Here is a 13,911-nt window from a genome sequence, read left to right on the forward strand (position 1 = left end):
TTTCATTATAACTATACCAGTTTACAAACCCAACAGTGGCGTACCAGGATTCCGTTTTCTCCATATGCATGCCCACATTTGTGGACAGCAGTGAGCCTGATGGAGGGCTCAAACCCAGGAACAACGAGATCATGACCTACCTGAGCTGAAGTTGGATGCTCAACCAACTGAGCCACCCAAGCACCCTAGATATTCTTTGTTTCTTAATGTAGGCATTTATTGCTATAAACCCCCATTCTTTAAGCTGTTTTCACTGTATCCCATACATTTTGTGTACTTTGTTTTCATTTATTTGTTTCAAGATTTTTTTTTATTTCCCCATTTAATTTCTTCTTTGATCCATTGTTATCCAGGACAGTATTGTTTAATTTACTTGTATTCATGAATTGTCCAATTTTCTTCCTGTTATTGATTTCTAGTTTCATACCATTATAGTCAGAGATTATAACTGGTATGATTTCAGTTTTCTTGAATTTTCAGAGACTTATTTCATCATTTAGCATATGATCTATCTTAGAACATGTTCCTTGTGCACTTGAGAGAAATGTATTTTTCTGTTGTGGAGTAGAACATTCTGCATACCTTTGTTAGACCCATTTAGGATCATTTGTTCCAATTAGTTTTCTTATTGATTCTCTGTCTGGATGTACTATTCATTATTGAGGGTGGGGTATTAAAAATCCTCAGATATTATTGATGTTTTTTTCTTCTTTTATCTGTTAGTTTCGCTGTTTATATTTATTTGTACCTATAATGCATGCCTAAATATTTACATTTGTTATATCTTCTTGATGGATTATCCCATCATTACACCATAATGACCTTGTCTCTTTTTATCATTTTTAGTTTGAAGGCTGTTTTGCCTTATTTCAGTAAAGCTACCCCTGCTTTTATTGTCGTTGTTGTTGTTGTTGTTGTTGTTACTATTTGAAATATCTTTTCTCATTCTTTGACTCTCACTCTCTATGTGCCTTTAAGGCTAGGGTGAGTCTTTGATAGGCAGCATATCATTGAATCTTTTACTTTTTCCATTTGTTCGATGGCTTTGGATGGGGAAATTTAATTTATTTACATGTAATGTAATTACTGATAAGTAAGGATTTACTATTGCCACTTTGGTAATTTTTTTCTGGCTGTTTTGTAGATCCATTTTTTCCTTTCTTCTCATTCAACTGTGTGTGTTTGGTCTTTTGTATATATATGTTTTGACTGCTTTTTCATGTTCTTTTGTGTAATTACTACAGGTTTTTCCCATGCGATTACCATGAGGCTTACATTTAAAAATCTAAGACTTATAAAACCTTATTTTAAACTGATGGCAACTTAATTTCAATAGCATCCCTAAACTTGATACTTTTATTTATCTTCCCCATCATATTTTGGGTTATTGATATTATAGTTTACTCATTTTTGTATTGTGTAAGCAGTAAATATATTGTAATTTATTAGGGTTGTATTTAGGGTTATATATTAGGGTTACATTTAGTATTTTTTTTAATTTGTATTTACTTATTTATTTTTAAAAATATGTACCATTTCCAGTGACCCTTTATACTACCTTCTTATGTTTTTTATTATTTTAATTAGTGTACTTTTACTGCCACTCAAAAAATTCCTTTTAACACTTCCTATAAGGTAAGTGTGGTGGTTATACACTCCCTGTGACTTAGTTTGTTTGGGAAAATCTTTATGTCTCCTTCATTTCTGAAGGACAGCATTGCCAGGTATAGGACTCTTGGTTGGCAGGCTTTGTTATTTCAGTATTTTGATTTAATCACTTTATTGTATCCTGATGTGATAAGCTTCTATTGAGACATTTGACAAAGTCTTAACTTGTGAAGTTTTCAGCCATCATTGCTTTAAATGTACTTTCTGTCTCTTTCTCTTCTGGAATTTCCATAAAGTAGATATTGTTTCCATTGATTGTGTCCTATAATTCCCAAACCTTTCTTCATTCTTTCTCATTCTCTTTTTCTTTTTGAATCTCTAACCAGATAATTTCAAATGTTCTGTCTTCTAGGTCAGTGATTCTTTCTTAAAATCTTATTTTGCAGATCTTGTTTGAAGTCTTCAGTTTAGTTACTAAAGTTTTGAGTTCTAGGATTTCTGGTTTTTTAATGGTTTCAATGTCTTTGTTGAATTTCTTGTTTTGTCCATGAATTGTTTTTCTAATTGTAGTTAGTTGTTTGTTCTTATAGTTCAATAAACTTGAAGATAATTATATTGAATTTTTGACAGTTCATCTCTCTTTCTTTAGAGTCAGTTGTTGGAGCTTTATTACTTTTCTTTGGTAGTGCCATGTTTACCTGATTTTTGTGATCCTGTTTATTATGTTGGTATCTGCACATTTGAGTAAGCAGTATCCTATTCCATACCTTACAGGTTCACTTTGGCAGAAACATCTTTTCACCAGTCAACACAGTTTAGGTTTCTGGATCTATCTGTTGTGATGTCCTTGGTCTTGCTATCAGGGTCTATTTTTTGGTGAGGATGCAGCCTGAGCTCTGAAGTTGGGATGGCAGTTGCCACTGGCTATGAACAGTTTGATAGGACTGCTGGTTTGGTTCCCCACCCAAATAGGCCATAGGATTGGCTTCATCAGACTTCCTAGGTGATCAGAACTGCGTATGATACTCAGCAATAGGCAAGACTATGAATTAGCTCCCTTCCCCGGTAGAGTAGCAGAGTTGCTCCTAGGACCTCCATAGCTCATTGTTTGGGAACATAAATTAGGCAAGCCTGTGCACTGAATTTCCTGGCCAGAAGGAGCCACCTGTTTTGCTCTATAGATGGCCTAAGCCATGGGATGTGTTCTTTGTTCAAGTGCCCCTGTATGCTGGGCTGTTGGATGGGTTACACAGATTTTGGTGTGCTCTGATTTAGTTCCCTGATGAGGTGATCTGAAGGCTGTATTTAGTGATTTGTAGGACTGAATTGATTTCTCTGCCTAGGCCAAGCAGAAGAACTGACTCCAAGTGTGGCCAGTCTCTTTGTTTGTGGTCTTGAATTGAGCCTACCCGCTCCTCAATTTTCCTGACTGAATGGGGCCATTGGCTTTGTTCTGAATGATCTACTCTGTTAGGATCTCTGCTCCAATGTTGCTGGACTATACAGCTTCCAGGTATTCTAGCCAGGTTTTCTGGTCAGGCATGGCTGGGAGCTATACCTGACAGTGGGTGGGGTTTTGAGTTTGCTCCCCTGCCTAGGCAGGGACCGACTAGCCTCCAGGGCGTGGCTCTTTGTTTGAAGACCCAAATCAGGCAGACCTGTACACTGCCAAGTTCCCTGGTCAAACTGGGCCACTGTCTTGACTCCACAGATGAATAAAGATGGTGGTTGGAACTACCTGGGCACTGCAGGTAGGAACTCAGTCTGCCAAAATCTGAGCGATGGTTATTGCAAGCCTCTATCTCTTTTCTTTTCACTGGATTCCCAGTGGTTAGCCCTGCATATCCTCACACAATCACTATAGAATGAGACTGAATTAGAGGCTCCCAAGAAGTGAGTGATCCACAACACTGAAGGAATTGCATACCTGTCTTAGCCTCTTTTTACCCATTGAAATACCTTAGGCATAGGGAAAACCAGTCATGTTATGTTGCACCAGCCTGAATGGAGAGCAGTTTTTTTTTTTTTTTTCCAAAAACCATCCATCCAATGTGGTCTGTCTTGGGACCCCAGCTGCTTCTCTCAGAGACAATGAGCTGGGCAGCTAGGCAGCTGGATATTGGCCTCTGATGATCTCTGAGAACATGAACTGGAATCTGGAGGCAGTAGAGGCTCAGAAGAGCTTCTGGCAGCAGCTCTGGGATGATATACAAAAGTGACTGCAGGAAGAGCCCAACTATAGCCCCCAGCACTTCCCTAATATTCACTGAGCCTTGCTGATGATCCCTAGCTCTTTGTGCCGTGGTCCTCCCTCATCAGGGGACCATTTCTCCCAACTTTCTTCACAGTATTTGAGAAATAAAAATCACTCTTTAGCAAATGGTGCTGGGAAAACTTGACAACAACCTGCAGAAGAATGAAGTTGGAACACTTTCTTACACCATACACAAAAATAGATTCAAAACGGATGAAAGACCTAAATGTAAGATAGGAAGCCATCAAAATCCTAGAGGAGAAAACAGGCAACAACCTCTTTGACTTCAGCTGCAGCAACTTCTTACTTGACCTGTCTCCAGAGGCAAGACAAACAAAACCAAAAATGAACTATTGGGACCTCATCAAAATTAAAAGCTTCTGCACAGCAAAGGAAACAATCAGCAAACCTAAAAGGTAACCAATGGAATCGGAGAAGATATTTGTAAATGACATATTGGATAAAGGGTTAGTATCCAAAATCTATAAAGAAATTACCAAACTCAACACCTGAAAAACAAATAATCCAGTGAAGAAATGGGTAGAAGACATGAATAGACACTTTTCCAAAGACGTTCAGATGGCAAACAGACACACGAAAACATGTTCCACATCGCTCATCATCAGGGAAATACAAATAAAAACAACATTGAGATACCACCTCACACCTGTCGTGGCTAAAATTAACAACTCAGGAAAAAACAAATGTTGAGGATATGGAGAAAGGGGAACCCTCTTGCACTGCTGGTGGGAATGCATACTGGTGCACCCACTCTGGAAAACAGTATGTGGAGGTTCCTCAAAACATTAAAGATAGAACTACACTATGACCAGCAATTACACTACTAGGAATTTATTCAAAGGATACAGGAATGATTCAAAGAGGCACATGCACCCCACTATTTATAGCAGCACTATCAACAATAGTCAAATTATGGAAAGATCCAAAATGTCCATCAACTGATGAATAGATAAAGAAGATGTGGTGTGTGTGTGTGTATGTGTATATATATATATACACACACATACACACACATACACATACATACATATACAATGGAATACTACTCAGCCACGAAAAAGAATGAAATCTTGCCATTTGCAACAATGTCAATGGAAATGGAGGGTATTATGCTAAGCAAAACAAGCTAGATACAGACAGATATCATATGATTTCACTCACATGTGGAATCTGAGAAAGCTAACAGATGACCATAGGGGAAGGGAAGGAAAAATAAGGTAAAAACAGAGAGGGAGGCAAACCATAAGAGACTCTTAAATACAGAGAACAAACTGAGGGTTGATTGGGATGGGTGTTGGGGAACTGGGGAGAATTGGTAATGGGTATTGAGGAGGTAACTGGTTGGGATGAGCACTGCTAGTTATATATTAGTGATGAATCATGGGAATCTACTCCTGAAGCCAAGACTACAATGTATGTTAGCTAACTTGAGAAAATAAGTAGATAAATAAATAAAAGTCAAATTTTACTCGTTCAAAAAAAAAGTCTCTGTGGTACTAGTGGCTGCTTCAGTCTCACCCCCCCGTGTTCTAGGCTTTTTTCAGGTGTACCTTGTCCAGGAATGGTTGTTAGTTGTTCTTCTGAGGGAAAGCAAAGGTAGGAATAATTTATGTTGCCAACCTCGTAACATTAATTCTCTAGTATTTTCCTTCATTGGTGCATCTCTCTGTTATTGGGCAATAAACATTAAACTATTATTTGCATTAATTTGACATGTATTTAAGTTAGAGGGGTATTTTTGTGTGTCCTCTTTAGGCTCAAAATTTTCTATACATTGGTTTTTATAATATAGGTATTTTATTTAGCCTTATATATGGTATACAGCATGGCTTCTATCTGAAAAGCATATGAAATAATATATCTCATCAAAAGAGCAAATATTCGAAGGCCATACTCAAATTCTTTGGTTTTGATATTCAGTTATTTAAGTACATTTTCATACACACACTCAAAGATCTCTTTCAGAAGTACCTCGAAATAAGTAATTGCAAAGGTAGCTCCTTGAAAATATTAAAGCCCTTCTTTTAAGACAGAAGTATGCTTGAGAGCCTAGAAAGGACACTTATGCAAGTGTATTATATAAATTGTAAAATCGACTTGCTCTATGCTCATCTGTGAATTTTGTAAATCATGCAGAGCCAAGCGTAGGGAAAAAGGCATTTTAGTAGCTTTCTAGTTTTGGGGTGTCTGGGTGGCTTAGTTGGTTAAGTGTGCAATTTCAACTCAGGTCATGATCTCACGGTTCATGAGTTCGGGCCCCATGTCAGGCTCTGTGCTGACAGCTCAGAGTCTAGGGCCTGCTGCAGATTCTGTATCTCACTCTCTCTGCCCCTCCACCACTCACGGTCTGGTTCTCTCTCTCTCTCTCAAAAATAAACATTAAAAAAATAAAATAGTTTTCTACTTTCTAGTTCTTCCCCATCAGCTCATAGAGGAAATAGTAACTCCTTTCTGTGTTTAACAAACCAAAAAAGAACAAAAGAAAAAAAATATATATATATGTATTAACATTGTATATATGTATATACATATAAAAAACCAAAAAAGAAGAAAAGAAAATATATATACATACATATATAATATATATTAAGCAAAACTATATATATACACATATATGCGTGCATATATATAGGCATATATATATGCACGCATATATGTATACACACATACATGTATATTTGATTTCTACCTTGTGAACCAATTCAGCACAGATAATCCTGAAAGCATTTACAATAACCAAAAAGAAAACCTGTGAGCTTGTTTTAACTCTTTTGTTCACTCCCTCATTTAAAGTCATGAAACTTATGAAAGGTCAGAACTGGTATTCAATGGATAGCTAAGGAGCATTGGGAAGTAGGGCAGTAAGGCTTATACTATGGACATTTTTAGAGGGATAGACAATGGGTCTCCAGAGGAGTGTCAGCTGCTTGAGATTAGGATCAAATTATTTGTGTGGGAAGATAATTCCACTTGCTTTTGTACAAAAGGGAGAGTACGGTTTTAGTTGACCCTGCCACAGCATCTTTGTGCTATTTGGTCTATTTCAAAGTGCATCCCTTTGGCTGTGGTACTTCTGATTAACTTCATAAAGTCATTTTTAAGTAAGTTACACATGTTTTAAAGTTGAAAACTGAATTAGTAAAAAGAATGAGATTAAAAAAGAATTTTAAAATAAAACACCAAATGGACAGACACTAAACCAACATTAGTAAAAATTGGACACATGGATACAATGACTGAGGACTTTTTTCTTTTTTTAAAAAAAAGTTCATTCATTTTAAGAGAGACAGAGTCCGAGTTAGAGAGGAGACAGAGAATCCCAAGCAGAGTGCACTGCCAGCACAGAGCCTGATGCAGGGCTTGGACCCATGAAACCGTAAGATCATGACCTGAGCCCAAACCAGGAGTCAGATGCTTAATCGACTGAGTTTGTGTGCCCCAGAACTTTCTTTATTTCTCAATTAAAATAGCTAGAAGCAGGGGCGCCTGGGTGGCGCAGTCGGTTAAGCGTCCGACTTCAGCCAGGTCGCGATCTCGCGGTCCGTGGGTTCGAGCCCCGTGTCAGGCTCTGGGCTGATGTCTCAGAGCCTGGAGCCTGTTTCCGATTCTGTGTCTCCCTCTCTCTCTGCCCCTCCCCTGTTCATGCTCTGTCTCTCTCTGTCTCAAAAATAAATAAAACGTTGAAAAAAAAATTTAAAAAAATAGCTAGAAACAGAAGAACATGTTCTGAGTAGTTTTAGGTTTACTACTGGAAGCATTCTAAGTATGAAGGACTCTATTATTACCTCTTTTCAAAGAGTCTGAACTTAGAATCATGTATCATTTTTGTTTTCCCAATGATCAGTTACAGTGTCATCTCTTACTCTCTTACCCCACCCCCCCTCCACCCTCCAGCTTAGCTTCATACAGGCAGGGTTACCCAGCAGCCACAGATTGCATGAAATTAACTGGGACATTCTGAACAGATGTTGCCAGCCAGAATGGAGCTAAATTCTAATGACACATCAATGTGAAGCTGTTTTGGAAAACAAGGCTTTGCTCCCCCAAATAAAGAGTGGTTTACAAGAATTCTTACTAAACCTATTTTTTTGTTTTGTTTTGTTTTGTTTTGTTTTGTTTTGTTTTGTTTTGTTTTGTTTTGTTTTCATGGTAGTTCTTTCCAGTCTTCCCTCAATATATAAAGTGTTTGTCTATTTACTTTTCTATGTTTGGTATGGTACTAGACACATTGTTTTTACTCTCTTTTTTTTACTTCACATTAATAATACTGTTTAAAAGCTTGATTTTAATGGTGTTTTAGTCAGCCTGAGATGCCATAACAAAATACCTACCATAGATTGGGTGGCTCGAACAACAGATAACTATCCTCTCACAGCTCTGGATACCGGAATTCCAAGATCACGGTACCAACAGGGCTGATTTCTGGCAAAGCTTATCTTCTTGGTTTTCAGATAGTCACCTTCTCATGATCAGGAGTGATTGGGGTTTTGAATTACAGTGTGGACTTAGGTGGACTTATGGGTAGATTCTGATGAATTGAAGACCTTGAAATTTCATTATGAGCTTCTCTTGTGGGTAGAAGTAGCAGAATCCTCCCCAATGAAGGGATTAGCTAAGTATTGCCTTATCTCTCCATAGAGATCTCACCTGACTGTGGCTTTTTAGGTGGATGCCTGTTCTCAGTTTCTACATCCGTTACTTTTCCCTGTGCTTAGACTTCCAACTAGATGCAGCAGACTACAAAATCCCAGGAGACCATAAAAGGATGACTACAAAGTCTAACCTGACAGGATGCACCAGACAAAACAAAGAATTATGGAATTTTACCAGGCTATATTGACACAGACCTGATAAGTTCAGGTGAGAATAAGTTTAAGAGCGCTATACGAGGGATTAAAAAATATATGTTTTTAGGTCTGGCTGAATTGATTTCATGTGGGTACACTGATCAAAAAGACCCTGAGCAATAAATTCTGGACATTAACAATATTGAATCTCCTATTTTGAACATGAGAAGATAGCTCTAACACTTTACTCATTTGTTAGAATAAAACCTGGGCTCAAAAGTGGCCTATATTAAATGAAGTTGGGATTTCAGAACATACTTGTTATCCTCTAAAGGGAAAATCTAAAGGTTCAAGGAGATGAGTGTAAATATAAACTTAACTATGTTTGATCTCGCTATTCCTTAGCTGTCACCTGGGAATGTCCAGAGGACATGTCTTCCACTAATAACACCTTTGAATGTTTGAAAAGCATCCACCTCACTGAAAAAGCTCTATATTGGGGTGACTGGGTGGTTCAGTTGGTTAAGCACCTGACTCTTGTTTTCAGCTCAGGTCATAATCTCACAGTTTGCAAGTTTAAGCCCTGCATCAGGCTCTGTGGGGACAGCATGGAGCCTGCCTGGGATTCTCTCTCTCCCTCCTCTGCTCTCTGTCTCTTAAAATAAATAGACTTAAAAAAATTTAAAGAAAAAAAATAAAGAGCTCTGTATTAATTGGCTGTTATCTGCGAGAGAGCAGTTTTTTGTTTTTTTTTTTTCCAAAAACCATCCATCCAATGTGGTCTGTCTTGGGACCCCAGCTGCTTCTCTCAGAGACAATGAGCTGGGCAGCTAGGCAGCTGGATATTGGCCTCTGATGATCTCTGAGAACATGAACTGGAATCTGGAGGCAGTAGAGGCTCAGAAGAGCTACTAGCAGCAGCTCTGGGATGATATACAAAAGTGACTGCAGGAAGAGCCCAACTATAGCCCCCAGCACTTCCATAATATTCACTGAGCCTTGCTGATGATCCCTAGCTCTTTGTGCAGTGGTCCTCCCTCATCAGGGGATACTGTAAGATACTGTCACTGCAGTGAGTTTTCAGATGTAAATGGGATGATAGAATCCCAGGGCTGCAGATAGAGCTTCATCATCAGAAGCTGGGTGAACATGGTCATTGTAAGGGGCAGCAGAGTTTGCGGTAATCAGAATCTTTTGACACAGATCTTTGATCGGGGCTGAGTGTAGGGACGCTAGGATTGAGATAGATGACTGTTTCACTAAACTCAAGTGAGAAAACTTCATGATTTACTCAATTTCCAGACTTGAGCCAATTCACAGACCTATATTGTGAACTTTGAATCAACTAAGTGGTTTGTTCCATCGTGAATATACGAGTTCTAGCTATGCGTCAAAGCCACCTGCTCTAATTAAGACCATTCCAAGACAACAGGCTTAGCTTGGAGGAAATCTAGGGCAAGCAGCGATTCTTTAAGGATGTTTTATAAATCACATATTCTCATATTCCATTGGCCTGAAATACTATCACAGCAGTATGTCACTGCTCAGGAAGTTGAGGATGTAATCTCAGAACTAAGAACCCATATATATGCCTATTAAAACTTAAAGAATTCTACTAAAACCAAAAATGAATAATGAATAAAAATAGCAGTATCTGTTAAAGCATTAATAGTGCTTCCTTCCCTCCCCATTTTGCTTCTTTATTTTTAACTTAATATAGATTAACAACTTTCTTTCTTAATACTACTTATCACTGCCTACTTGAGATAACAAATATATTTGGAATTCTTAATGATAGATTTTTTAATAAAACAGATTTTTTTAACAGATATAATTTCCAAAAGTTCATCATAAGTCTGTGCCATAAAGCCTATTTCAGTAAATATCAGAGTTGAACTTACAGAACCAATTTTTCTTAACCACGATGAGAGATACCAGAAATCAATAACAAGAGATAATTGAACACTTTGTCTCTGAGAAAACACCAAATGGTGGATAATGCTGGTGCAGGACCCTAGAGGACCCCAGAATGGGCGACCTTGGAGGCTTCAGCAGTGGCATCCGTGGGCCAGGTTGGGGCTGCAGCTGAGGCCCCGCAGCTCACAGAGACAAGGCAGAGGACAAAGAGTGAATCCCTGTCAACAAGGGAGGCCACTTGGTCAAAGACATGAGGATTAAGTCCCTGAAAGATATCTATCTCTTCCCCATGCCCATCATGGAATCCAAAATCATTGACTTTTCCTGGGGGCATCTCTTAAGAATGAGGTTTTGAAGGTTATGCCTTTGCAAAAGCAGACCCATGTTGGCCTCTGGACAGGGTTCAAGGCATTTGTTGCCTTTGGAGATCCCAATTAACACCTTAGGGGCACCTGGGTGGCTCAGTCAGTTGAGCATGTGACTTCAGCTCAGAGCCTGGAGCCTGCTTCTGTTTCTGTCTCACTTTCTCTCTGCCCCTCTCCTGCTCACACTCTCTTTCTCTCAAAAATAAATAAAAAGAACATTAAAAATTTTCTTAAAAACATTATCAACAATGGCCATATTGGTGTGGGTGTTAAGTGTTCCAAGGAGGTAGCCACTGCCATCCCTGGGGCCATCCTGGATAAGCTTTCCATCGCCTTATGCAGTGAGGCTACTGGAGGAACAAGATTGGCAAGCCCCACACTGTCCTATACAAGGTGACCAGCCCCTGTGGCTCTGTGCTGGTGTACCTCATCCTGGCTCCCAGAGGTATTGGCATTGTCTAGGCCCCTGAGCCCAAGAAGCTACTGATGATGGCTGGTATTGACAATTGCTATACCTTGGCCAGGGGCTGCATTGTCACCCTGGGCAACTTCAAGAAGGCCACTTTTTTTTTTTTTAAGTTTATTTATTTATTTTGAGAGAAAGAGGCAGAGAGAGAGGGAGAGAATTCTAAGCAGGCTCCATGCTGTCAGCCTGGAGCCTGACTTGGGGCTCAAACTCACAAACCATGAGATCATGACCTGAGCAGAAATCAAGAGTTGGCCACATAACCATCCCATGTTGCCCACATAACCAGTATTTATTTTGGCCACATAACCAGTGGCCCAGTTGCCCACAGAGCCATCCACACATTCCTGACAAGGCCACTGTTGATGCCATTTCTAAGACCTACAGCTGTCTTATTCCTGATCTCTGGAAAAAGACTGTGTTCACCAAGTCTCCTTATCAGGCATTCACAGACTGTCTTGTAAAGACTGACACTCAGAATGTCCTTGCAGAAGACCCAGACACCAGCTGTGGCTACCACATAGTTTTATACAAGAAAAATAAAGTTAATTAAAGCCTGTTTAAAAAAAGAGGGAGAGATAATCGGACAAAAACCTTGTTTTCAAATTAAATAATAATTTACTTTAATTCATGGTTCTAAATAAATAATAGTGAAAATTTAAAAATACTTATAATAATGAACCAAAAATGCACATGAGATGAAGCTAATGCAGTTGTGCTTCATCTAAATGCTTATATAAGAAAAAACAAAATTATAAAAACAAAGAGCTAAGTGCCCAGGGTAACAACTTAGGAGGAAACAGCAAAATAAGAAAGATCAATATAGGGGCACCTGGGTGGCTCAGTTGGTTAAGCATCCAACTTCGGCTCAGGTCATGATCTCACAGTTTGTGAGTTCAAGCCCCGCATTGGATTCTGTGCTGACAGCTCGGAGCCTAGAGCCTGCTTCAGATTCTGTGTCTTCCTCTCTCTCTGCCCTTCCCCTACTCATGTTCATTATCTCTCTCTCTCAAAAATAAATAAACATTAATTTTTTTTAATAAAAAAAGAAAGATCAATATAAAACTTTACTGTTCTACAGTAAAGCATTTCCGTCAGTATGCTGTTTTCCTGTCAACTGCTAAGAACAAAAGTAAAGTTACTTTTCAACTTGTAATTCTAACATGCAGTTCAAAATTCACATGCCCAAACTTGAGCTCTAACCTGTTGACCTTGTCTTCTTCATTTCAATGAAGGTGAACTCTAGTCCTCATAACTCTAGTCACTCATAACAAATATTTGGGCAGCCAATTTGATTTCTCTCTTCTACCACTGATCCATAGACAACATTTTTTTTTTTCTGACTTCAGAGTAAGTCTGGAGTCTTATCACTTAGAAACACTTTCACAGCATTAAAATGGAAGAAATTGCTAATAATGCTGGTACCATCAGTGATTCAAACAAATATTTTGCCGGAATGTGAGAACATGAAAGTGAAACAGTACATATTGTACATTCTGTTTACAAGATGTCCTAAAACTGGTCTATAGTTTCAAAAAAAAATCAAAACAATGATTCTCTCTGGTTGGGATATTGACTGAGAAGAGATGTGATAGAACTTTCTAGTAATGTAATTTTTCTATTGATGGCTATATAGTTTATCCAGGTATATGCATTATTAAAAATTCATTGAGTTTTATTATGAAAATGTGTTCAGTCACTATATGCAAATTTTACATGGCACCATGGGAACAAGTATTTAGTTTCTAGGTTTGTTTTTCACATCAGTATGGGTAAAAAAGCCTAAAACTACTCTTTGTTATACTAGGCTTAAGCAAAGGAGTTAATACTTTGAGGATAATAAAAGTTGTATTTCTCTATGTGGTGAAAGGAGTTAAAGATGGGGAAATTTGAAAAGGCTAGAATGAAACTTGTTGCATAGAATTGGGGATATCAGGATAGACTCATTATATAGATAAAGAGATATATAGATATATATCTAGACTCACTTTATAGATCTATCTATATGCTATATGTATGTATAGATTTATGTATCTGCTCCTATATCTGTTTACGCAAAGGACCTAAAAGCAATGATACACCAGTGACAATGAGCATTCCTAGAATCCAGTTTTTGGTTTCTAAATAAAATTCTCCACTGAAATAAACCAAGAGAAATAGTCTGTTCCAGAGTGTGGCTGGTAAAGTAGAAGTTGAACCTGGTATTTATTTTTTACACTGGAAAGTGAGGAAGTAATAAAATAATTACAGGACCATGTCAAAAGGACACAAATTTAGTTTGAAGAGGCTTCCAACTGGTCAAGTTTGGGACAAGTCAGGCATCAAAATACATAATCAAATAACAATAATCCATTGAAAGCAACGAGAATTCATAAAATCCTACTGATATATTAAATATATGTTACACAAAAAAAGGAAAGCCATTTCTTATAGAATAGAGGCCTATGAATGAAGTAGCATTGTTGAAACTAGAAAATCATCAATGGATGTTAA

General features: G+C 38.1%; 1 pseudogene; it reads left to right on the top strand.

The window, feature by feature from the left end:
- The window catches only part of LOC112849971 (small ribosomal subunit protein uS5-like), a 79,482-nt pseudogene extending 67,540 nt beyond the window's left edge, over positions 1–11,942 (top strand).
- Positions 11,943–13,911: the final 1,969 nt, after the last annotated feature.

This window comes from Puma concolor, chromosome C2, assembly GCF_028749965.1.
Source record: "Puma concolor isolate L17-30 chromosome C2, mPumCon1.1.hap2, whole genome shotgun sequence".
Classification (NCBI taxonomy): Eukaryota; Metazoa; Chordata; class Mammalia; order Carnivora; family Felidae; genus Puma; species Puma concolor.